Genomic DNA, 27,115 nt, shown 5'->3' with positions numbered 1-27,115 from the left:
AAAAGAATCACATATCTAAAGCATTGAGAATCAAGTTGCAAAGCATAAACTTAATAAATGATAGAATATAGATCCATATTTGTGTGGAGATTTAATTGAATTAAAGAATTAAAGAAAGAATTAGTGGTTAAAATGAAAGGAGAGATAGATTAGTGATTTGAAAAACTATATATTAGTAATATCTTAACAAAAAAACAAATCTAAGTTTGAAATTTGATGAAAGAAGGATTTGAAAGGATGTGAAAGTAGGTGCTTGGTGATCAAGGGTTTGGAGCCTCTTTCAAGTTGGTTTCCATAAAAATTAGGAGGTTGGTGCCTCCTACAAGTAGGTTCTTTCAAATCAGAGAGTTGGTGCTTCCTTCTAGTTGATGCCAGTAAATTTGATGTAATAGTAGGTTGGAGCTTGCATTAAGAACAAAAGGAAGATTTGTGGTTTTCTCCCATTATGGGTTTCCATGTAAACATGTGTGTCTCATGTGTGTTTGTTTTTTACTTATGATACTATGATGTTATTATTTGATTGTGACATAAATAATTTCAAATATTATTAAAAAAGTACATAATATTGATTCACCTTCCCTCTCAGTGTTATCATGGTTACTAACATTGTAGCTCCAAAGTAAGCTTCAATAAATAAGATGTTGCAAGTGGATGGGTTCTTTTTAGTAATTTCATCTAGTCATAACATATAATATGGGCAGCACTAATAAGTTCACAATTGTTCTTTCAAGGCCACCACATCCAAGATTACATCCTTGGAAACTCTTAAGCACATGGATCCATTTACCCCTTATGCATACAAAGATGAATACATGGAAGATAATAACTTTAAAGAGGTGTATCAATAGTGATAAATAGAACATTTGTGGAATAAGTTGATGGTAAATTTGATTATCATATCCAGAGTGGGTTCCTCTTCAATCTAGACAAATTATATGTCCCAAAGGGTGAAAGACTGAAAACTTTCCTCCACTCATTCAGTAAAATATTTTTGGGGATAAAAGCCACTTTAAATGAGGATGTATGATGAAGAATAGATAATTATATAATTTTTTATCTATATTGTCATTCTAGGTGAAAATTTGGAGGAATAGGCTTACATGACCAATTTTAGTGGCAAGTTCTAGTTTGAAGTTTTGGGGTTTGAAACCTTCCAAATCTATTTTGAGGCATCAAATAGCACCATTTTGGGTTAAAAATTTTTGAGCATAGCTCTGAGGCCCTTATCATTGTTCTACACACCAATTCCTTTCTAAAGACATGAAAATCACCTCAATTTAAGCTTGTATGTAGAATTTATGCATCTCACAAGTTGACCTACCTCACTGACCACCATGGTACCAAATGGATTTCATGTTAGCCCCCATTACCCACAATTGTGGGACTAAGCATATGTGGAATTTTAACAAGATTATAGAAGATCCAAAATGTAACACTAATTAAGGTTTCAGGATTCACAAACCCTAAACCTAGATGACTATCAAGCTATGTTAAATATTGGACCACTAGGAGGAGAGGAGGTTCCATTGTTTTAGCATGGTACTTGTACCATAATTGTGAAGAAAATCTAGGAGTGGCATTTGAGAGAATAACAAGGAGGAAGAAGATTATGTGACAACCTTTCATGTCATAGTGTTAAAGGAAACTCCATAGTAAGTCCTCTCTTTTTTAGATTTGCATTCTCATAACTGAAGAAAATTGTAAAGCATAGGCCTCATCTTCTAACTAGATTTTTTGCCCATATCGGGTTTCCTAGGATATATCTTATGTTCATTTGTGTGGTGTGTTTGTTTGGTTTTTCCTTCACTTTTGTATTTCAATTATATTCATAATTTTGAGCATTAAGTAACTAGTAATCGTAAATTTAGGATTTATGGAATTAAATTGACTAAGAAAAGATGTCAAAATGTTGTGAGATATGTTGTGAGGAACTAACATAAGGAATTATTTGAATTTGCATTTTATTATTCTTTCTAATACCAAAACATGATTAATAAAATATGCTAACAATATTGATTGCATTGTAGTGCTTATTCACTTTAATGACATTTCATTGACACTTATAGAGACAAAAAATGACCACCAATTTAACAACATTGTCAATAATAATGACATAAAAGTTTAATCTCTATTAAATAAAAGAGAGAGAGAATAGATGTATTAATTTCTTAAATGAAATCTTGATGTATTTAAAAGTGATGGAAGAGAACATGGAATTCCACTCTAGTAAACCTTCCTAGTCTTGAAAGATGTTATGAACCAACTACATATATAGTTACCTAGCATGCTTGACATAAAATATATTCAGGAACCCCTACATTGACATTGTTCCTTGAAAGCTTAATTGGAGGAGTGTACATCTTACAATCACTCAATTTTGAATGCATATTTAGGTTATAATTAAGCACAATGCTAAAATTGCTAGTTACTAGAGTATACTTGCATGAGACAAGGCACATGATAGAAGGAAAAATCTATCACATTGTAATATAATTTTTTATTTTTATTATAAAATGGAAGTTTTGTGTTTCTTAAGTGACATGTCCAACATTGAAAATTTGGAACTAAAAAAAATAATGTCATATAGTCATGTCTGTTATGTAATGTAAATATCAAATGAATGTCACTACGATAACATACACATTGGTTTACCATCGCTTAAGGGATAATAGCTGGAAATTTTATTTTTTAACCATTTGGTGAAAAGAAGTCAATTACACATCGATTAGAGGACAATGTTGCATCCAAAGAGTAATGCATAGTTGGACAAGATATTATTGAATTATACTTCCCTCTCTTTTCCTTTTCAACATTGAATATTGACATGAAATTGATACCACAATTTTACATTTATTTGAAAAGAGGAGTGATGCATAGTTGGACAAGATATTATTGAATATTATTTCCCTCTGCTTGCTTTTTCAACATTGAATATTAACATGAAAATGAAACCACGTTTTTACATTTATTTGACAAGAGGAGTGATGCATAGTTGGACAAGACATTATTGAATTATACTTCTCTCTGTTTGCTTTTTCAACATTGAAACCACATTTTTACATTTATTTGACAAGAGGAGTGATGCATAGTTGGACAAGATATTATTGAATTACACTTCTCTCTCTTTGCTTTTTCAACATTGAATATTGACATTAAATTGACAGCACATAGTTACGGGGAAAAGTGTCTATGCAGAACTGCTCTATCCCACTAAGGTGTGGCAGCTACCTTAGAAACAAACAAAGTAAAGTCTACTTTCGTTTTCTTTTATGAAAGATAGATGAGAGAAGAATAAGGAAGACCAACCTCTGTCTTGCGCTTGGCTCCTTGTTCGGTTCCTCTCTCTTCTGATAGTCTTTTGCTACTCACCTTCTCGTATACCCAGCTTCACAGAGTACCTATAGGATCAAAGTAACATAAAAATATACAAGAACATGGATCTATTATCATAAACAATCTAGGGTCAGATGTAAATTGACCATACAAATGCACAAAATATAGATTACACAAGAGTATGGAAGAAAACTAGAATAGCTTTATTGATAATCAAGAAAAGAGCCAAGAGAGTTACAACCAGGTGTTCTGACCCAGCATCATCCTCTTGGCAAGAAATCCCTCCTTCACCTCATACAAAGCTTAGATCACCCAACACAAAGATGTTTCCTCAAGAAACTAACAACAATTCCTTACAAGATGCAAAATTCCAGCCTCTGGATCTCTGGGATGAGGGATCCATATATAGATATCTATAAGGGGGATGAGTCAGCTTGTGTTTTGATTAGTGTCCTCCCTCTGATAGTTCTTGCTTCCACTTGGAGACTGATCGTCTCTTACTCATCCTTGGTCAAATTCAGAGAGGCAAGTGTCACAGGAGAAACTTCTAGAAGATTCCATGCTTTTCCACCTTGCAGATTGACACTGCCATTTGTCTCTTCCCGCTCATCGCTACCCCTAGAAGGGATTTTTGAAATGCAACGCACCCACAAAGTGTACTTAGGTGAGATGCAACGCACCCTGGCCATGGAGCAAGTGCAATGATCCTGTTTTGACCAGTTCTGAGCAGTTTTTCATGGAGAACTTCTGGGAGAAGCTGTAATCAGTTGACCTTATTCCTTTAGGGGTTGGAACAACACTTTTAGGGACTTAGGAGCCCTTAGTTTATGGATATTTTATGCTTGGGTTTGCAGGGCCCAAAAATATCTATAACAGTTGCCCCCTAAAGCATGAGGTCGTTAATTTTGATGTCAGGTGAAATGCTTTATCATGAGGATCCGAAGTTCTTTCAAGCTGGGAGGAGACCTGTAATAAGATACAGTACAATACATTATCTTCATAATATTTTCATGATCTAGCTGAGGCGGGCATTCCCACACTCAGCTTTATAAATTCATTTTCATGTACATAGGACAGACAATCGTCTGAGTGTAGACTGATGATTCAGGTAGAGCCATCATCCCTTTGATTGGATGATTATCTGTGCAGCAATGATGTACATTTGATGTTTTTATTTCCCTGAATATATATCGCAGCCCGAATGGATGAAACTAGATCCGGGGTCTTCAATCTCGTTCGATCTTCACTCGAAGTACAAGTTGATCCATGTGAGAGATGTTCTAGAGTCGAACATGGAAAGATATCAACTTATTACCAGCCAATGATGTAAGTTGTTAACAGGCGCGAGAGGAATCACCGATAATGATAATGACCCTCAAGGTACTATAGTACAATTCATGTGGTGTGAATAAAGGACTTGGCATCGAACACCACGTAAAATCTTTCGGTCAAAGGCCATTGATGTAAACCTTTCGCCGGAATTGAGAAACTTGCCATTAAGGCATGCAAGCTTCAAAGTACTGAAGGGGTGTTCCTAGATCGACTTCTTGGATAATGAGCTGATGTCGACAAGAAGCGATCCATCATAGGAGGGCCTTAATGAATCCCACATCAATGACACAGAACGGAGCAAATGATTTTAATGGAGGTGAAAACGATTTGGTGATATATAAGGTTCAGGGTGGCGGTCATGAAAGAATGGAGTGTAAATGTATTGCAGCGGGTGAGACACAGGTGAATTCTCTGAATGACTTATCTTGAACATATCGGCGACATTGACATGATGGATTGGTAGCATTAACCCCAAATGTGGATGGTGTGATGTGACCATGGTGATGTGACCGATGAATGAAACAACCCAACCCGACATGGATGCGGAGTGAAAGTGTCATCTTCAAGAGCGACTTGCTACCAACAAAGTTTCTTCAAGTTTTCTTCCCAATTTTTCCCCTGTCATTGCTGACCAGTACCTCTTTATTTTTGTCAAGCTTGAGGAGGATAACATATGCTTGTTCTATAATTTTCCCTTCGGGCAAACCCATATCTATGTTTTAACGGGCCTAGCGATAGTGAAACTCGTTCTTGTCTGCCATGGACAATTTTGTCGCTATTAAGTTTTTAACGAGTTTAACGACAAAGATAACTCGATCCTTTTCAATTTTAGAGAGTCTAAAAAAGGGACGTAAAGGAAACTCCAAAATTCCTTTTTCGTCATTTAATCCCTTAAGTCCGAAGAAGTATAAAACAATACAGAAGGGATGAATTTTTGATACCTTTAGCGAGCCGAACAAAACAAGCGCTCGATCTTTTTGTGTAATAATCCCTCAGGTCCAAAAAGATTAAAATTTAAAGGAGGGATAGCACTTCCGACCGTTTTAACGAGCTAGAGAGGCCAATGGCTCGGCAATCTTTTCATATTTTACGAGTCAATTGAAAAGAGATTAAAGGAGACTCGTTTTTTGAGGAATGAATGATGAAATTGGGTAGCAACTGATTCCAGGTAAGGTTTGGAATTTTTCCAATCACGGCAATGTTACAAGGATGGCTAAAAGGATCACTCTTTGCGGCTGTTCCTCAAAAGGGGTAAACAATCAAATGGAGGTGAATGATCGGCCAATGCAAAAGTGGAGGTGATGGATCAGAACACGACCAAGGCTTTAAAGGCTGAAGTATTACATTCACGATGGTTATTTACCGGAAATTGGTTCATTTTTTAATGAGCTTAAACTCTGGAGGAACATGTGCTCATTGCTTATGTTTATTTTTTAACGAGCATGAAGTCCACGTTAAAACTACTCGATATAATGGTCGCTTCTTGAGTTTACCATAAATAGCTTTGGTCTTTCAAAGATCGTACTGCATGTTCAATTGCTTCATCAAACTAGTTAGAAATGGACAATATATGTTTAGAAAATGAGTTAGGATACTAATACTTTACTCGAATTACGTAAGAGTAATTTAAAAGTGTTTTTACCTCTCATTTTACCATTTCATTTGAACTTTGGCTTGTTGGAGCTTTGGAGGTGTTTTCCCCCTTGATTTTCATCATCTTATTCCGGGAGATCCTGTGGATGATTTTCAGCGCCGTCTGGACTAGGTAGGAGCTAAACTTGAGCTCTTTCATTTCATCCTTTCCATTTTGCATTCTGAGCCTGATTTCTGGTTTTTCTGAGCCTCTAGGCTTTTGAAAAATCGCCCTAGCTCCATCACACCCTTTATGTATCGAAAGGTACGTTGGATGTCAGCTATTCCACTAGCCAATTGACATGCAACGCACCCAGAACACTGCTGTAGGTGCAATGAGCGTAGGGAAGAAAGTCTATGCATAATTTTCAATGGAAATTTCTGCTTGTTTCTCACCAAATCAGGATCTAACTCTTCTCTTGTTTGTTTTCAGAGATTTATTGGAGCAACATGACCATTACATGGCGAGAACGTGAGCATGAAGAAGATGACCTGCTTGCTTTACATGATCCAGTTACCGTGAATGCATCACGGAATTGTGGCCTCTTGAAGTTTTTCCGCATCTCTAGCATGAGACAACAAATCAACTTGTTGCAGTATTTGCTCGACGCTTGGGATCCTACCAGCCAGGCATTCCAGATTAGGGGCAAATCCATCCCCTTAACTGTAGTGGACATCTATTTTCTAACCGGCTTATCGAGGTGGGGTGCCCCCATCTCTTTATCAGGTTCGACCCGTGGAGGTGAATCTGTGAGAGATTATGTTCGCAGGTATTGCAGAGAGGGATCTCAGCCGAGTAAAGACGGCAAGATCATCATCCGAGATGTCACTGATAGGTCCTTGAGGACCATTCTGTTCACTTTTGGTAGGATGGCTGGTGGTGTGGCTCTTCATGTGGCCAACTGATCTTATATGCAGTACGCCCTGGAATGTCTCAAACCAAAGGTGTTCAACTGGTGTGATGCAGTACTCCTTGTGATGAAAGAACAGTTGACCAAGGTGAAAAGCGGGAGGTTGAAGAACTTTGGATATGGTTCTATTTTGACCGCTTTCGCCTTGGAAAAGATACCACTGATGCAACCGCATGTTGTGGGGAAAAGTATCCGACTCGGATGACCCTATCCCTACTCTAAGGGTGACAGTCCTTAGCAACAACTGAAAGTAAAGATTTAATGTTTTCCTTTATGAAAGTACAGAGAGAAGGAAGAAAAGATTAACCAACCGGTGTCTTTCGCTTTTGTCGATCCTTATCCTCTCTCTTTGTCTCTTGTTCTCCGCTCCTAGCTCCTTTTGTCGGTCCAGCTACACACAGATCCTGCACAACAGAGAGAAGAAGACTACAAGATACATGTACTCATAACTGATGCATGGATTAGAGTGAATCAAATATACAAGTAAATACAATACATCAATGCAATACAAGTATATAGGAGAACATTCAAAGCTTTATTGATAGAAGTAACAGGGTTCTGAGGAGATTACAACCATCAATGGCTCCAATCCAGCAGCACCTCCCCAGCAGCAAGAAATCTCCTCTTCACCTCTATAAAAGCAATCACCCAATAGCTCTAACTGTAAACCAACAGCACTTCCTTGCTTTGCACAAAATTCCAGCCTCCCTAGACCTCATAGAAGAGCTCTATATATAGGAGATTTGGAGAAAGGATGAGTCATCTTGAGGCTGGCTTCAAGCTGACTAGTGTCCTCTCCCACTTCAGTTATACTTCAGTTCTTGAGTCCACTTGGAGATCCTTGCTTCCACTTGGAGTTTAAGAACCTCTTACTCATCACTGGGCGAATTCCCTGATCCAAGTGTCATTTTCGAAGCTTCCTGGGCATTGACACCTTGAGAAATGAGCCTGCCACTTGTCCAAACACGTTCAGCGCAGGTAGCTAGTGTTGGAGTTGACATTCAGCGCAGGTAGCCAGTGTAGCAGTTGACATTCAGTGCAGGTAGCCAGTGTAGCAGTTGACATTCAGTGCAGGTAGCCAGTGTAGCAGTTGACATGATCCAGAATTGCCTTGTTTTTGAGCGTTTTCAGGTGGAGAACTGATTTGAAGTGCTGTGGTTTGCTGACCTTGTTCCTCTAGGGGTAAGAACAACATGTTTAGGGACTTTGGATCCCTTTGATTATGGACATTTCATGCTTCATGCTGTAAGGCACAAAAATGTCTATAACACCGCAGTATATTGCACTTGGTTTACCTCCACCGACTGAACCACGTATGCAGATATGGGTTGACCATATGTCTAGGCATGCTGGTCAGTCTCAGATTTCTTTTTCTGATACCTTCTTCAGGTTCTTTGATCGTCAAGAGATGGTTTATTCCGAGTATCCATATGCTGGTATGGACTTTCGGGGTGACCCAGATTTGGTACTGCCGGCTGGCGAACAGTGGGGTGCCATTGGTAAATTCTTTGACCATATTCCTGTTTATTGTTTCTCTTTTATAATGTCCTTGTGCTTCATTCTATCAAGACTAATCAGAACTCATGTGCTCGTGCAGATGTTGGTCCCGTTCGGCCAGTAGTACGCTTGAGAGTGCCAGCTGCCGCCCCAGTAAGAGAGGCTGTTGGAAGGGCTATCCTTCGCGACCTTGATGTGGCTGAGACTCTTTCAGCATTACAGGATCCGGTCGAGGGTCTCACTCTCGGTATTCCAGATGTGAGGACCGATGAGCTTCCTTTGAGGTTGCAGCAACATACTACTAGTGTGCCAAGTCGATGGACTAGACTTTTGTGCATGATTGCGCAAGCGGTGACTTGTTATCACGAGCATCATTAGACTAGGGTGCCCCCTAGCGTTTTGAGTTTTGGGTCATTTGACCGATTTTGTCTTGGTTACAGAACATTATATGTAAACCATAAACAGTTATATATATGTTTTTGATTTTCGGAGTTTTATTTTGGTTAAGTTACATGATCCAAATGCAAATATTGATGAAATGCTTCTTTTATAAATGTCGCAGATGTCTATCTAACACATAATTTGCCAATGAGTCGGTTAATGTGTTTAAGTTTCTGGAAATATGCTGATATTGAATAAAATCAAATTGCCTTTCCAAAATCTTGACCCTTAGGAACATGCAATAAATAGCTGGATTTCGGACAGAGTAGATACCAGTGAGTTGTAGTATGACGAGTTGTGAGTCTAGCCTGACAATCAGTTGGCGTATGCCATGTGTGATGGCATCAGAGAGAAGTTCTATCAACGCGGTATATTCAGCGATGTTGTTCGTTGATCGACCAATACATACCTCTCTGAAACTTACTAACTCGCCGCTTGGATAAAAAATGGCCCAAGCCGCAGAAGATAGGTTCTGCGAACTATGACTTGCTCCGTCGGCATATCCAACCCATGATTCCAATAGGTTTGACATCTGCAATAAATGTAAAAGCGGATTACTTGACCAAAACAAATACTTTAGCGAAAACAAAAATGTAACAAAAGCAGATAGGTTACCATACTGAATTACGCATAGTAAAGCTTAAGGTACAACCCGTTACGAGGTTGCGCCAGTGGAATCCCATCATAATCCATTAACTCGTAGGCTCCTTTTGCTAACACTCGCTTAACAATATAGGGGCCCATCCATAAAGACCTGAATTTACCTGCTCCCAATTTATCGGATTCTTGGTCATAAAGCAAGACCAAGTCACCTTCTGAGAAGACAAGAGGTTTGACATTCTTGTCGAACTGCGCCTTGACTCGTCTCTGATGGGCTTCGTTATCCAAAGCGGCATCACGACGGGTTTCATCCAATTCGATTAGTTCCAAGAAACGAGCCTCCTCTTCAGAAGTTCTGGGGAGAAGGTCGATTGTGAGTTTGAGGGACGAGATTTCACACTGAATTGGTAAGATTGCTTCTAGGCCATACACTAGTTGGAAAGGTGTAAACCCGGTTGCATTCCTTACCGATGTTCGGTACCACAAGGCTGAGTACAGGAACAGGTGCCAACTTCTTTTGTGAACTCCAATCATCCTTTGCAGCATGCGCTTCAGGACTTTGTTGATTGCTTCAACTTGCCCGTTGGCTTGCGGGTAATATGGAGTAGAGCTGTCATGTGACAACCCTAGTTTGGCAGCTAATTCGACCATCGTGTGATTGTGAAAATGTGATCCATGATCTGTGACTATAGCCTGTGGGACTCCGAATCTGGCGACTACATGATTGAAAAAGAAAAGGGCAACTGTTTCACCAGTGTTATTTAATGTAGGCATCGCCTTGGCCTATTTGGTAAAATAGTCAACTGTGACTATGATATACCCATGCCCCCCGGTCGAGGTGGGGTTACATGTCATGAAATCGATGCTCCATTTGGCGAATGGCCCAACAACAACTATTGGTTGTAGAGGTGCGGGTGGTCTTCTAGTTTTGCTATCAAAAATTTGACAGGCATGGCAACTTCTGACTGCGGTTATGCAATCTTTATACATTGTTGGTCAGAAGTATCCTGCTCGTAAAAATTTTTGCGTTGTAGCGTAACCTGATTGATGCCCCCCACACGCGCCTGAATGGCAATAATTCAGGACTTTTTCGGCCTCCTCATGAGTGAGGCACCTCCTTAGAACTGTATCGACACCACGACGGTAAAGTGTATCACCGACGATCATGTAGTCTTTTGATTGGTATCGAATACGTTTTTGTTCAGATCGTGAGGTATTAGGCCTATATTTTTGGGTTTGGAGATAGATGATTATATCTCCATACCACGGATTTCTTGAAGATATCAGAAACAAAGATTCATCCACGATTGTTTCTTTGGATGTTTCATCGTTGGACGACGATGGGAGATCGCATAGTAATTCTGCGAAAACAAGTGCTTTCTTTGACTTGGATTTTACAAATTCCAGATCAAACTCTTGTAGAATTGCTATCCATTTTCAATATTTTCCCCCCAGCAACTGTCGCGACAATATATAACTCATGGGGTTGCAATCTGACAGAATGGTAGTTTTTCGAAAGAGGACATAGTGTCGAAATCTCTGTATCGCCTGAACAGCTGCCAATGCTAGCTTTTGAACATACGAATATTTGCTTTCTGTATCATTTAAGTTCTTACTCAAATAATATATAGGATGTTCAATTCCGTCGTCTTCTTGTACTAAAACCATTGCGATGGTTGTATTCGCTGCAGCCAGATACAGGTTAAAGTATTTCTGATAATCGGGAGCGTACAATAATGATGCTTTCATTAGAGATTCTTTCAAAGCATCAAAGGAAGCTTGCGCAACCTGATCCCAGACAAAGGGTACTTCCTTTTTCAATAGACGTATATAACCTTTAGCAAGTTCGACATAATTTGGAATGAACCTCCTCAGAAAGTTTGTTTTCCCTTGGAGTTTCTGAATCTGAAGCAAGTTCGAAGGTGGAGGCAAATTTATGATTGCCCGAACCTTACATGGGTCGAGATGAATCCCATCCTTTGAGACTAAAAAGCCAAGTAAACGACCAGAACTGACACAGAACACACATTTGTGTTGATTGAGTCGTATCTTGTAGTATCGGCAACATACAAATATTGCTCTTAAATTCTGCGGATGATCAGTCCATTTTCGCGAATGAGCCGGAAGGTCATCGAGATATGGTTGAACGATGTTTTTGATGTCATGGAAGGCATAATTCATTGCCCTCTGAAACGTCACCCCTGCGTTCTTTAAACAAAAAGGTAATTTTCGATACGTGAATGTACCCTGTTGGATACCTATACCAATAGGTTTCATATTTCATGATTGGCCAAGGAAAGTCCAAATATGCTCTGCTTTGATATCACAAAGATCCCATATTTCCTAGAGAACAAGAGGTGTGTAAAGTGTTTCAAATATTGATGACCTTATTTCAAATTTTGATGGATGGTCCAAAAGTCTAATCTGGATCATGCCATGTTTAAATTTTCTGTGGTAGAATAGAGAAAGGAGTCTGTCCAAACTGCTTAATCTTGGCAGACAACTAGTTTAGGTAGAGAAGAAAAGGATCCCAACAGCCTAATCTGGGACCTTGGAAGAGATAAGGGTAGAAGTAGATAGAAAAGAATAAAGAAAAAGCCAAAGAAAAGAAAAGGCAAGTAAGGGTTTGCAAGTCCAAGTGCACCCTCCAATGGAGAAACAAAAAATGCTAGGAAAATAGCTGGGTAAGTAGTTGTGGTTGCAGAAAGGGCATTTTCACCATTGCACATATGTCAAAAGATGTATTGCCAAGGCAAAATCTATCAATGGACAAAGTGGTTAATTCCATCAAATTGCAGCAAGGAGCATGACTAACCTCCCTTTTCCCTTTCATCTCATTACTAACATTCCCTTTTCAGCTGAGATTCATGGACAGATCATGGTTTTATGGTGGTTCTTGTTCATTCAGAAGCCACATTTCTTGTCTAAAAACTTTTCATTTTGATCTACTCTCAAAACTAAATCAATTTCAGATAAACTCAGTAAGATCCCCTCATTTGCTCCCTCATTCATATTAACCTCTAATTCTACTATATAGCTCCCCTATCTTACCCTTCCCCTAATAATATTAACACTATGGTGTATAAAGCCCCAAATTCTATAAATACTCCTCCCCTTGGCATTATAGCCATATGTTCTTCAAAAGGAACCAAAGTGACCTCTGGTCACCTTGGTGAACCTATCACATCCCATTCCCCCCTGCTACAAGCCAACTTGCTCCTCAAACCACCATTTGCATTGAAAAAACCCTTATAAACCCTCTTTTACCCTTAAAATCCTTTGCAAAAATTACCCAAAGTCTAAAAGCCCGCCTCTGGCACATTTCCAAAAGGTTAGCGCACAGTTTGTTTTAATGGAAAACATTGTAAAACCATCAAAAAACCCACAACCCAAAGTTTTCCACCCGCGCATATACTCCGAGCACGTTGTTGCTCCGCCCACCGTCAGATCAGGTCCCGAGGATCCGACGATCCACAGCAATATCGGAGCGGCCCCCATGGTGGTCCTTTACCGCCCGAGAAAGTGACGTTGCGTCACGTCACGGGCAGGCCACGCGTCAAACAATAAGGGCTCTCGGAGCCGGGCCTGACAGTTTCAGCGCCGTACCCAGACCACCCCGAGAGACCGTAGCGGCTAAGCCTTAACCGTAACCGCTACGGTCCTGACCGCCAGCTGCCCTCCTATGTCATATCGCCACGTCATTTCTGCTTATCCTTTTGACGTTGATTGGTCCACCTCATTGATGACATGGCTGCCACCTCATCGCCCCCATGGACCAATAGCTTACCACCACGTCACCCGATGACGTCAGCTGACGTCACTTGACCTTGACCCGCCAATGACGTCATGCTGACGTCATCACTAAAAAGCGCCAAAATGGTAAAAAGGTCCATATTAACCCAAAAAACCGTGTTTTTCTCACTTTTTACTCCTGTCGCTACTTCGGCTCTGCATGGCTGTTTACGTCCAAATTTTCGCCAACCTGCTCAGTTAACCAAGGCGACCTCCAGAGCTCCAACCGTGCACGCCTATGCGACCTCTGTTCGTCAATTAATAGGTATTTACCGTTTGCTGCCCTCCATACGCCTGTTATTGAAATTAAAGTTACTCAGAGGGCTAAGGAGAGCTTAAAAATTATATTTTCACCGGCCATTTCCCTCTACACATCCACATTTGCAACTGTGAAGTCCAAAAACATCAGCCGAGCCTTAATACCTGTAATTTCGCTCAAAAACAACATTCACTGCGTATTCCCAGCAAATTTCTTGTTAAACTCAATTCACCCGCTAAAAGAGGACATAGTGAGACCATAGAGAAGCCTTGCTCCTGAAACAAACAGTATTTCAACTGTTGTTGTGTAAATTCCTCCTCTGGTATCTGAGATACAAACTGTTTTTACAGAAAATCACTTCTATTCTGTGTTGCTTCCATTAAACCATCCACCTACAATTGTTGAACTCTGAAGAAGATCATGGAGACTCCCATTGCTCTCAACATCAAGCCCCTCAATGCCCCTCACCAGGAATTGGAGTGGAAAGCCCTGGGAGATATGGATTACCAAATGCTGGACTGGTTTCTTATGGGCTCCAAGTATAATATCCAGATGCTGAATGAGTTGAAAGCCCAGCACCTGAGTGGAGCAGACATCTTGGGGATTTGGGACTCAAACCTGCCAATCTACAACCTCCCCCAGGTAAATCCTATGCCAGAGTTGATATACAGCTGCCAGGAATGCTATGACCCAAGCCGAAGAGCTGTCATTAGCCCCTCAGGCTTAGTTTTGTTCCAGATCACCTCAGAGAGTATTAATGAGATGCTGCACTTCCATACTTCCAAGCAATTGACCCCCCTCAATATGCAGAATTTGATAAAGAAAGGGAGCAAGCTGTCAAGCGACCAACTCATTAAAATCAATCAGCTGTTTGTAAAACCAGGCTCTGAATTTGTCAGAACTCCTCCTATTGGATATCAGTACTTGAATGAATTGGGCAGGATGTTAGTGGATTTGATCAGCTATGCCCTAGGATTCAAGGGAATGGAGGATGTGGATGAAACCATAATAGCAATGCTGTCTCTATTCTCTCCTGGTAAGCCCCCAGCTGTGCATTATGATTATGCTACATACATTGCAGATAAAATCCATGACCAGTTTATGAACTTAAAGAGAGAAAGACTATTCAGGTATACCTCATACATATACCACCTCTTCTTGTTTTATCAACCAGCTACCTTCTCTTTTCCTTTGAAGCAACTCAATGCCCAAGGAAATCCAAGATCAGTGGTGTTCTGGACCTCTGTCTTTCACTATACATCTGTGTCACCTTACACATACAATGAGTTCATTGACTTATTCATTTATCCAGCCATGACAGTACTGCAGGGTACTCCTCCTCCTAGACTAACTGATGACATGAGGAGAATTCTCCATTTGAATAAGTCCTACAGCATTGGTAATTGGTACTTCTACCAAAACCACACAGTCATCAGAATATATGGCTGTGAGTTGACACCTTTTAGATTGCCAAGGTATGTCCCCATGAGGCTTTTTGCCTTGGAATATTTCAGACAGTTTGGCAACTCAGACTACCTGCATTTTCAGAGCAAGAACAAGAAGTCACAGCTAAAGGTGAGGAGCCAGCTGGGTCCTTTCCTATATAACAGAAAAGAGGAGGGATGGAAAGAGGCAAACACTATCCTGGAAGGCCTCAGACTGCAAACTAGTTTTGAATGGATACCCTATGACCCCAATCATTTTGTCTCCCTTAGGAGGATAAAATACAAATTGGGTAGTTATGCACACAAGAGACAACCTGAGATTGAACAGTATGCCAATGCATTAAGCTGGGAAGAGGGTACCTTAGAAGAAGAAATAACTGCTGAAGAGCTTCTAGAGAGAGAAGCTAGAAATATACAAAAGCAAGCTGACTTGGAAAATTGTGGACAGGTTCCTCATTCATACAGAAGACAGCTTGGAGCAGCTACTACATCATCAACAACACAGCAGCAAACTACCGAGAAGGCACCGCAGACAGCAAGCAAAGATAAAGGGAAGCAGGTGGAACAGCCACCTCCATTGACAGAAGAACAAGTGGAGACATTGCTACAACAGCAAGAAGAGATGGAACAGCAGGAACAAGGGCAGCAGCAAGAAGAAGTGCCACTTAAGGAACAGCAACCCTTGCAACAAGAAAGGGTGATTGACACTCCTAGTTCCACTAAGCAACAGGCTCAGAATATAGTGCCTCCTAGGGCAGAAACTACTTTTGATACATCGGTCCTCCAAACCCCACAAAAGGAGGACTTAACCAGGAAAAGAGATAGAGAGACTCCCCTGACTTCATCCATCAATCAAGGAGAGAAAAGGCAAAGGTTGAATGACTTCCCAGAAGATGATGAGGCAATAAGACAAGCATCGGGCATGGACCCACCCAGCCGAGAAGTATCAGCCAGTTCATTCCAGCATGAACATGATAGAGCTATGGGAGGGGAGGTCAGCTCCTCCAGCCAGCACAAAGAAGGACAGGTAAGCATCAAACAACAGTTTATCGACATTAAAAGGAGGAGTGATCCTATTAAAGTACAGCTGTACAATCATTTGCTGAACCTGGCTCCCACCAATCAGCAAAGACTCATGTCTGCCTTTGATGTAAGTGAAGGAAAAATGATCATGAGTCACTTCATGCCCACAACTCTGCACCCCCAATCTACCTCGGATTACCTAAGGACCAACATGGAGGTTCTGGCCAAAGATATACACCCTATGGATAAAATCGAACTGCATAAACAAACTGGTGAAATGGTGTATGCCTCCTTGGCAGATGAAACATTGGAAAACTACAAATTGAAGAGCAGCCTTGATAATACAACCTCTCAGCTGGAATTGGAGAGAGCATCATCACAAGCCAAGGACAACAGAATCAAGTCCTTGGAGGATGTAATTATAGAAATAGGACATGATCCTAAAGATGTTAAAGGTATCCAAGAACTGTTGAAGATAAGGGATCAAGACATGGCTGCCTTAAGAAGGAAAATCAAGCTCCCAGCCACCATCCATCCTCAAACAGATGAAGTTGCTCAGCAAAGGCTAGAAAAGGATGCTACGGATTTGATGATATCCTTATACAAGGAGCTGGTTCGGACCCAAGACCAGCTAGGACAATCAGAAGCTGCAAAGGCAGCATTACAGACAGCATTGAAACAGAGAGAAGAGGGCCAAACTTCCCAGCCCCCTCCGGAAGTAATCAATCTTGAAGAAGCTCCTCCAGCAACTACTCTTCCTCCTCAGCAGACAGGAACTACAGCACCATCTACAGCAACAACTACGCCAACAACAGAGCAGACTCCTAGTCTGGATATGCAGAAGCTGCAAGCTGAGATCCAAGTTCTTGAATCCCAAATGAAAGAGCTTGATGAAGTCAAAAGGTCTTTGACTAAGGTGAATGAAAGATTTGACAAAAGCAAGCAGAATGAGGCAGCAAAGGAAAGAGAAATAAAAGTTCTAAAAAAGAGAATAGCTGAACTAGAAAAGGAGCTTGCACTAGAAAAAGTAACAGCAGAATTAAAAGCAGTCCTCTGGGGCAACATTGGTCGATCCATCACCAATCAGTGGCAGTATATTGAGACTATGGATGAGAAAATAGTACTCATCACAAAGGCAAACAAGGAAATACACAGAGCAAGAGCAAGCCTTGGCCACATGCCAGATGCTGCCAGCAGAATGATCAATATTTTAAATAACAAGACAAGCTCTCAGCTGGCCACAATAGGGATTACCAACAGGACTGAAACAATCTCAGTAGTTAAAAGAGTCCTGACACTAAGAAGCCTAGTTGGAACGCTGGAGAGGAGAACACAGGATATGTAGACCGAAATCAACAAATTCGTGGACAGATTCCTGGCATTACAGAACAGAGGCCTCCCCAGCATATTAAGCGGTGTAGGAAGACTGCTTACCCTGGAAAATTACATCAAAAGTGTTGATGCCCATGCTACAGCACAAATTGCAAAACAGCCCAGTACCTCAGCAGAAACAGGGCCAGCATCAGGGCAGAATTTGTATGATAGGGTGGATAACCTGTTTTTTATCATGAATGAAATTGATCACCTGTTTGATACACCACCAAATTTCTTTAAGTATACAGAAGCAGATGAGACTATGGGGGCAATCATAAATCACCAATTGCCCACAAAAGAAGTATGGAGGAATTTGACACAGATAATCTTATCAGGCCAGAACCTGTAGCGTTAATTTTCTCCAGTTTATGAACAGTCATGCACAGGCAGAATTTTGGTGGATAACTCCACAAGGAAAAGACAGATGCTGAGCCAACTCAGCAAGGCTATTTACTCACCACAGCATCAATCACAATCACAGGTGGCAGACCCAAAATACAGCGCACGAGCCATAAAGTCGGGTTCTCCAGCATTTGATCAAAGTATCCCAACCGACTTAGCAACTCCCAAAGGCTAAAATATCTTCTGACAGAACATCAAGACGCCTTTAATTTGTATTCAATGCTGTAATAAAGTTCTGATAATAATATCTCAAAAGTTGGTGAGAACATTAAGTCTGAGATAACTTAGAACTCAGATATTTTTGTAAAATCGTATGTATATATTCGCCCCCCACTGAAGCTTAAGGGGTTGTTGTTATTTTCATTTCGGAGATCTCACTTGCTGTAGAATTCTCAGAGAAATAATACAAAGGGTGAATGGAACTTCCAAAGCTTGGCGTACCTTCATGCATTGTGATGAATGGTGAATTTTGCAGGATTCCAGAGTGTTTCATAAAACAATAAGTCTTTCTTAAATCTCTGTGTTATATGTTTTCGAGTCTTTTGTTCTCTTTTATTGTTTAAATGTTTTACACTTAATAGCAAAGTAGAAGAATAGTTCCAGGATTTAATCACTGATTACCCTGAACTCAATCTGAGCTATTATCCATGTTTTCTTCAGATACAGTGAATGAAGTGTAATTCTTAATTGCTGCACTTTAAAACTATATCTTTTACAGTGATAGACATTCCCAAGGATTCAAGTTTGCTCCTGAGACATCTATCCGTTTCTCATACCTAGTTTGGTGGAAATACTTAAATACTTTAGTGAAAATTCTTAATTGCTTTCACTGGTTTTTTCACCTGTTTGTGTTATAAATCAAAAATTTTGTTGTATGAAGTATCCAAATGGCCCTGTAAGTTTCACCAATTCACCTCAAGGTTTCTAGACACCTACAGCCATAGACTCCATTGCCCAATGATATTTGACTCTTTGAACATTATATCACAAGACCTGAAAGAAAATCTTCAACCAAAACATAAACAAAACCTGTGCGTAATACCTAGCCTAAAACACTATCATAACAGATACAAATCATAAAGAGAGAGCCCTCTCTGATCACAGTTTGGCTAGAAGCAGTGATCCAAAGATTGGTTAGTGGTTACCCCGGCCGTATTCCCTTGGGAGTCATAGGGAACAACCTGGGTGATAACATACCCCACGAACAAATAAATGCAGTCTTTGACTTGTCTTGTGGGCGGATATTTATTTGATTATACCCAGAGAATCCATCCATAAATGAAAAGATTTCACATCCAGTGCATTCATCAATTATCTGGTCAATAAAGGGTGTAGGGTAGTTGTCTTTTGGACAAGCCTGATTTACATCCCTATAATCGATGCACACTCTAATCGTTCCTTGTTTTTTCATAACAGGAACAATGTTCGATACCCAATCGGTTAGAGGAACCGGGTAAATGAAACCAGCATGGAGAGGTTTTTCAACTTCTGCTTTAATGGCAGTGGCTTTCTTGGGGTGCACCTGCCATAGCCGTTGTCGTACTGGTTTGACATCTGGATACATCTTAATTTCGTGTTCAACTATACTCGAGTCAACGCCTGGAATTTCATCATATGACCAAGCAAAGACATCTCTGAATTCACGAAAAAGAGAGTTATATATTTCCAGTTCGTAAGGAGAACAACATTTGCCAACATAAATATTCTCTACAACATCTGTTTTGGTCGAGATATTTATGGCGATAGTCTCTTCAATGTTGGACAAGTTTTGCTCGGAATCCACCGTGTTTACAGTATTTGATAAGAAATCAAAAACTGAGGGATGATGAAGGTCATCAGGAGAATCTTCTTCACAATCCGGAAGAAGGGAACGATGGTGGTAATCTTTCCATGGTGCCCCCTCAATTATCATTGATTGAACAATTCCTTCGTCGGTGCAATGCACTCTCGACCAAGGATCTGAAGGGGTGCCATATTCTTTAGACCTATCTATCCAAACGCTTGATGAGCATTGCTTTGGGTTTGCCTCCCATGCTAGAAACATTGATTGCTACAATATTTCTATTGGGCTTGGAGGAAACACCAGCGTATGATCCATGTTTATATCGTTTTCTGAGATCTTTTTTATTGAAGATATCATATTGCAGGTGCCTGCCAATGCTACTTCCGCCAGATTGATTGGAGGTGGGAGAGCAAAAGTACCCATTAATACAGGGTCTTTTAGTAGGCCTACTTCGATATTTTGAAGCGAATGGGTGCTTCCATGGATCATTGGAATGCTTCCCGTAACTTGGGAACCATTGGGGTGGAAGGTTTGTTGGTCGATGATTGTAATCCCTCCTTGAAAGGGAAAGGCAATCTTCCTAAAATAGGTCGATACAACCACTGCCATAGCATATATCCATGGTCTTCCCAGTAGGATGTTGTAATCGAGGTTTTCGTCAATTACTTTGACATCTATTTCTACTGTTTCCCCCCCTAGTTCAACTTGCAAGTTACTTAGAATACCATATGGGGTATATGTTCGTCCATCGAATGCTTTGAGTGTCGTCGATGATCTCGACAAGGTTGGAGACCCTAAAGTTTTCCAGCAACTCATCGATATAATACATGTAGATGCCCCCTCATCAATAATTGTTCGATGAACAGTTTTGTTGAGGGTTTTCACCTGAATGAGGAAAGCTAGTTGAGTTGGTAACTGTGGATCGTATCCTTCATGATTAAAGGATACAAGATTGGAATCCTTTGGGTGTATTCCACTGATGGCTGATAATAAAGCCTGCTTTTGGGATGGGCAATTTTGCAGTACCTCAAGTGTCGACATAGCGGATGGCGATTGGGCAAAATCTTCCACTATAGTATAATGTTGTGCTGCTCTGGCACGAGGATTAAATATCGATTTGTGTACTTCCCCCTTTGGTGGTTTTATTGTCAGTTCTGGAATGACAGGTGGCACAACTTCTGTCGGAGTTGTTGTCGAACTACTAGGTTGATCTTTACCCTTGTTGTTCGACAGCTGTGGATTTCCATAATCTTTGTTCCTTGTCGATATCAAAGCATCATTTTGCTGTTTTGAAATCGACAACATTAGCACTTGGGACGGGGAAGCATTTTCACTAGCAACCAGATTTGTTCCTGGGTTCAGAAACGGATCAGTTAACACTGCTGAGGTCTTTGAATTCTTGAAGAATTTTTTAAGCTCAGCTCTGTGCGGACAATTTGCTGTCCAATGATCCTCATCGCATATAAAGCATGGATTTTTTCGTTTCCTTTTTCCAGGTGGGTTTGCAGAAGATTTTTCAGGTGATGATTCTTCCTGTTTCTTCTTCTTCCCTTGGTTTTTCTTCTTGCCTCCTGGTCTCTTGGTTTGTTTGCCTTTGTCTGTCGAGACGACATTTACTTCCGAGGAAAGAAGTTCTTTATTTGCATTTTGACTGGAATTCTTATGGGCCTTTTTAGATGTAGCCCTTGTCGATTTCATGTTTGTTGTGTTAATCACGTTGTCGCCAACATGAGAGTCATTCGATTTAGGAGGGGGAGGAACAGAAAATTCCGGTCTAGGCGCATCAGGTATTTTATCGTAGAGCATGCCAGACTGAGTATAAATCAAGTCTAGATATTGTGCACGAGCAATAACCTGCTCTTCTGTGACGACTCCCCCTTTTGCCACATCTTCTATGATGGAAGGTAGCAAAGACTTAATAAACCATTCAGCTAAAATCTGATCAAAAACATAGGTTTTTACCATTCTACGACGACGTCGCCACTCATGAATATGATTAGATATGTGAGTGGCCATTTTCTGCTTGAAATTGGTAAGAAGTTATGTTCCCATTTTGTACCTTATTGGTAACTGAAAATGGGTTAAAAAGGTTGTGGCGAGGGTACTGAAGTTGTCAAACGAAGCTCTCGGAAATTCGATATACCATTTTGTTGCCGGACTAGTTAACGTCCTCTGGAAAAGGCGAAGCCTAATCGAATCATCGTTTAGGGTGTTTGATGAACACCACAGATGAAAAGTCATCACATGATTCGACAGATCTTCACCCGGATTTCCATTAAATTTAGGAATATCTGACGGAAGTTTATGTGGAATCGCGGGCCACCAATGGGCGTAAGCGATTGGATCGTTTGTTAACCGATTTAGATTTGGTAACTCTAAAGTTGCCACGAAGGCTAACTGTTGATTCAGGTTAGGCAAAGCATACCCAGGATAAGATGGAATCGCCTGAGCAGTTGGTCTTTGCATACCAGCATAATGCATTTGATATTGGTAACTTTGGTAAGGTTGGTGGGCATAACCATTGTAGAATGGTTGGTTTTGACCACTTTGAACATACGGCTGTCCACTATTCACAAAGATTTGTTGCTCAGATCCTTGGTATACTTGTTGGAATTGAAATTGTTGGTATTGCACTATCCATGGTTGTGATGCCATGTCTTGTTGCCCGATACTAACCGTTTTACCAAGATGAGGGGTAATTGTACCCGTTTGGGCTTGTGTCATCCCACCAATCAGCGATTGTGGTTGAGTTGCAGGGTTAAGAGGCTGTTGCATTACAACCTGAGAAACCTGAGGTTGGCATACAATAGGCAGTGCTTGTACTTGCGACACCGTCACAATAGCTGGCGTAGTTGGTATATTTGACACAGGTAAACATTGTTGCGTCGAGTATTCAACTCTTGGTTGTTGAGGTAGTATCCGTACCCAACCGCTTGATGTAATTCCAGTATAACCTGAATTTTGTTGTGAACTCCCGTATGACTATCCTCCTGGAGGAGACGATGAAAGGGTGTATTGCCCCCCATATGGTGGTAATCCGGTACATAAAGGAATGATTTTCCCTTGAGGACCGGACTGCCCAAATTGATATCCTAAAAGATCAATTTGTTGAGACCCAACATAAGAGTTTCCGGATACTATTCCAGATGAACAAACAAGAACAGACCATACTGTTGAAATAGACCATGAGTGGGCTCCTTCTAGCGATTGAGAGCCAGTTGGGACAGATGGTATGCTGGCGAACATTATCGAAGTGACAGCAGGAAGTTTTGTCGTTGCTGTGTCAGATGACACAATCCTAGATGTCGACAGTTGTTCAGACATTTCTAGTCTATCCAAAATATTACCTAGCGATTCTACAGGAGCTTCTGTCGGCGGTAGACTAATTTCTGATGAAGAAGGATACATAGTGATCCCGACTCCAAATTGCGATGGAGTACTAGATGGAGGATCCTCTACGATCTCTTCTATGGCAATCAAACCAGGTGGAAGAGGTAGACCGTTAGGTCCGTAAATATTTCTGGTGCCGAAGAAGGTATGGAATCCGCAGCGACAGATGTTTGGGGAACAACACTCTCCGAACCAGTTGTTGATGAAACTGGTTCAGTAACACAAGTGTTTACCCTTAGACTAGGATCAGTATTACTGTCCTTCGGTGGCTACTGCTTCTGTAAAGGCAGGGATACCAAAAATCTTTGGAGTAACCGGAGTCTCTGATGTCGTTGGAACACTTGTTCTAACTTTACCAGGATATTTGGAACCGGTTAAACGAGTTCGCTTTGTTCGCAATAGTTTCAATTCCGGAGACAAAGACGGTTGACTCGTAAGCCTCCGCGAACGACGGGGTTTCAATTAACTTTCTTCCACGATTGCGGATGACTCGATAAACTAAAAATCAAAGGGGAAGTATATTTTCGAATTAAATGAATTTTAGATGCTTTGACAAAACTTGTTTTTTCAATTTTAAAGAGTCGAGAAAAAACAAAAGATGACTCTAGTTGCCTTCAATTTTTAATGAGCCTGAAGTGACAAGTGCTTAGATGGACCTTTTCTGTTAAAGAGTCTGGAAAGGAATGAAAGGGACTGCTCTGGAAATCTAGGTAGAGGGTTTACCAAACAAATCGCAAAACTGCAGAATACTTTTTATGGTACGGGAGTCAATCTTCCCGAATGTTGTGTTCAGTGCATTGCGATCGATAGGGCGGCAGACACGGCTTCCTATGGATAAAGGATAAAGCCTATTGTGGTCTCCCAAAATATACTCGACGGTACGTGGGAGTGTTGTGCTCTACAACAACCCCCCATTTCATATCATTCTATTCACAAAACTATCATATGAAATGGGTCCCTTTAGAGTTTAATTGGTATCAATATTATATTATTTAAAAAGGTCTGAAACCCAAATGAAAACATTGTAAAACCCTTTTCGAAAAATCCCATTTTCATCAAATAAATCAATCTTTATCATTGCGATAAAGTGATCGCAAGATCGCATATCGCAATGACATAAGGTACATAAGTAAGTGGCACATTGGTTTCCGCCGATGCGATATCGCTATCGGCTATCGGCAATACTCTATGCACATTTTTAAAGCGCCCCATGCCATTTGCCCCAATGCGATGCGATATCGGCGATCGGTGATCGACGATATACTATACATGTCTCATATAATGCCAATGCTCCCGATGCGATGCGATATCGCTATCGGCGATCGAGGTTTTCAAAAGGTGTCCATATTTAAGATTTAAGCTTTCCCCGATGGCCGATTGCAATAAAGCGCAGATTTCAAAAAACCGTTAAAACAAAGGGATATCACGATTAATTCATATTAAAAGCTTGATTCGTTCAACATTGATTTACCTACACTCAACCGCCAAAACATCTACAGCACGCTTAAATGAATCATTCGACCGATTATTGATATAATGGGCATATAAGAACTGGCAGGTTTTAAACAGCCATTTAATGTAATTGTAAGTCCCAAAATCCTCCCATGGATTGTATCTGCGCCCATTTTAAAAGTTAATCTCTTATCACGCATCGGTCAATATATATCATCATATTGAAGTTTTCACTACCGATTCTTCGTGTTACATTTATTTTCCCCTCTGTGCAGAATTTATCCAAAGGAGAAAGCTCAGGCAAAATGGGGAAGAAATCCAAGAAGACCACAGGCGCTTCTGTTGCGCCAGCCGCAAGACAAGCTGTCGCTGATCCCTCAAACAAGAAGAAAGGATTGATTTCGGATACCACATGTTCTGGTCTCGGCAGAACTACTTGGCAGAGCACCTACAACTTGATTGAAGTTGAAGAACCCAAAGTGACAACAGTAGAAGCTACTGCAGATTCTACTCAGAAATCTGATGCCACTCTAAAGGACTTAGCTGACTCCTTCCTTAATCGGATAGCAGCTAGGGAACAAATTCTCCCATACACAGATGTAGTGCGGTGGGCAATTGAGGAAATCCCAATCCTTGATAGAACCTTCAGCACCAGAGACGGGAGAATTTTCGAGTCGTTCAAAGCTGATGATTTGAGGCAAATGTATCATTTGCCTAAGCCAGAGAAGATATGCAATAAGGCGTTCCTGGAAAAATTTTCAAACGAGAACGAAGTTGAATCCGAACCCATCCGGGATTGGAGACAAAATCCAGTAAAGCACAAACATGAGTCTTCCAGTAAGTACTCTGTTTATTCCCTGGCTTCTCCTTATTGCTACGCTGGAATAATGATGTGTAGATTGTGGGGATTGTATGACTCTTCTAATTTCACTATAGAAATGGTTCCTTTAATGGAAGTCGCATGCAATAGTATAATAATGGATTGGGCCACTATTCTCTCAGATAGACTAGCCAAAGTTGTTCTTGAGTTTAGGAATAAGACTCGCATCTCTGAAAGGATAATCCCCCCATTTTATTACAGTGCCTATATCCTAGATACCATGTGTTTTAATTCTGAATTTCCTGTGCTCGGCTGGAGGTGGACGCCACAAGAATCCATGCCTATTCACATTTACCACCAGAAATTATGGAAATCCTCCTACAAGCACCATCTGTACCAAGTCTGCAACGGCTTTATGTTGCCCATTTATTATTCTATTTTTGATAAACCCATTCCCAACATTTCCTACCAAGCTGGGATTTATTTAATAGCAGTAGGGAGATGGTTTGGAGAGGAAAAGTTCACTTATATAAGAGTTTTCGGTAGCCAAGCTGAACCTCATGTTCTCCCTTTATACATACTGGATAAATTGTTGGCAAGGGAAATCTCTTACCAAATTATTGTTGAGAGTGTTACACAGATTCTCAAGAAAAATAAGAAGCAGGGATGGCCTTCTTTTCCCTTGAGATGCGGTGTCTATAATCTGCATGATCTCAAACATGCAGAAAAGGAAGCTAAAAAGATTAAATCATTAACTCTGGCGACTCTCCCGAATAGGCAATTTGACCCAAACAAAGTTGCCTATAATGCACTAGAGCAGGCCAAATTGTCAAAATTTGACCATAAAGAAGATATGTTTGACGACCTGTTCTCTTCAGCAGAGTCAATAATGCAGGTTAAATCATTGGCCAAAATGAAATATCATGATGAAGGGTTAACTGAATTTAACACACTTAGAGAACAGAGGTTGCAAACTCTGCCTCTAGATCTACTAGCGACAACCCGAGCGACATCGTCAAGCGAGCTTGATCGGCAACAGTCAAAGGAACCTCCAGTTATAACAAAAGAACAAGAGAAGCCGCAGGAGGAAAATAAGAAGAAATAACAGGAGGAAAAGCAGAAGAGAGAGTAGGAAAAAGTGCGGGAGGAGACCCAAGCTGAAAAGGAAAAACAGACCACCATTGATGTCAATGTGGATACTCATATTGACCCTAAATTTCTCCAGGAATGGAAGAAATTTGATTCCATTATCAGTGGTTTGGAATGTTCAAAGGAAACAAACACTTCAAAGGTAACAGACACACAGGAAATCACTTCACCACAAGTTCTAAGTGGAACCAGCGGCCCACCCATTTCTAAAGAGGTAGAGATAATACCAAAGGACCCCTCCGACCAAATCATTTTGCAGGTAGAAGATATTCCTCCCCTGGATGTCTTCTACAGCCCAAGGCATAAAGCTGTGGTTAAATGACAAAGGAAAAGAAGAAGGACTGATCAACCTTCCCTTTTCCCAGAGCAAACTGTCACGGGGAATGTGGTTTGGAAGGAGGAATTTGACCCCTCCGATGACCTGACAAAACTGTCACAGTATGCGGGAACTTATTCGGCAGCGACAATAGACAAGGCATC

Source organism: Pinus tabuliformis, chromosome 2_2, assembly GCF_031772625.1.
Source record: "Pinus tabuliformis cultivar Carrire ecotype Pingquan chromosome 2_2, CPIR1, whole genome shotgun sequence".
NCBI lineage: Eukaryota > Viridiplantae > Streptophyta > Pinopsida > Pinales > Pinaceae > Pinus > Pinus tabuliformis.
The sequence above is the reverse complement of the archived record's forward strand: the minus strand, read 5'-3'. Positions refer to the sequence as shown.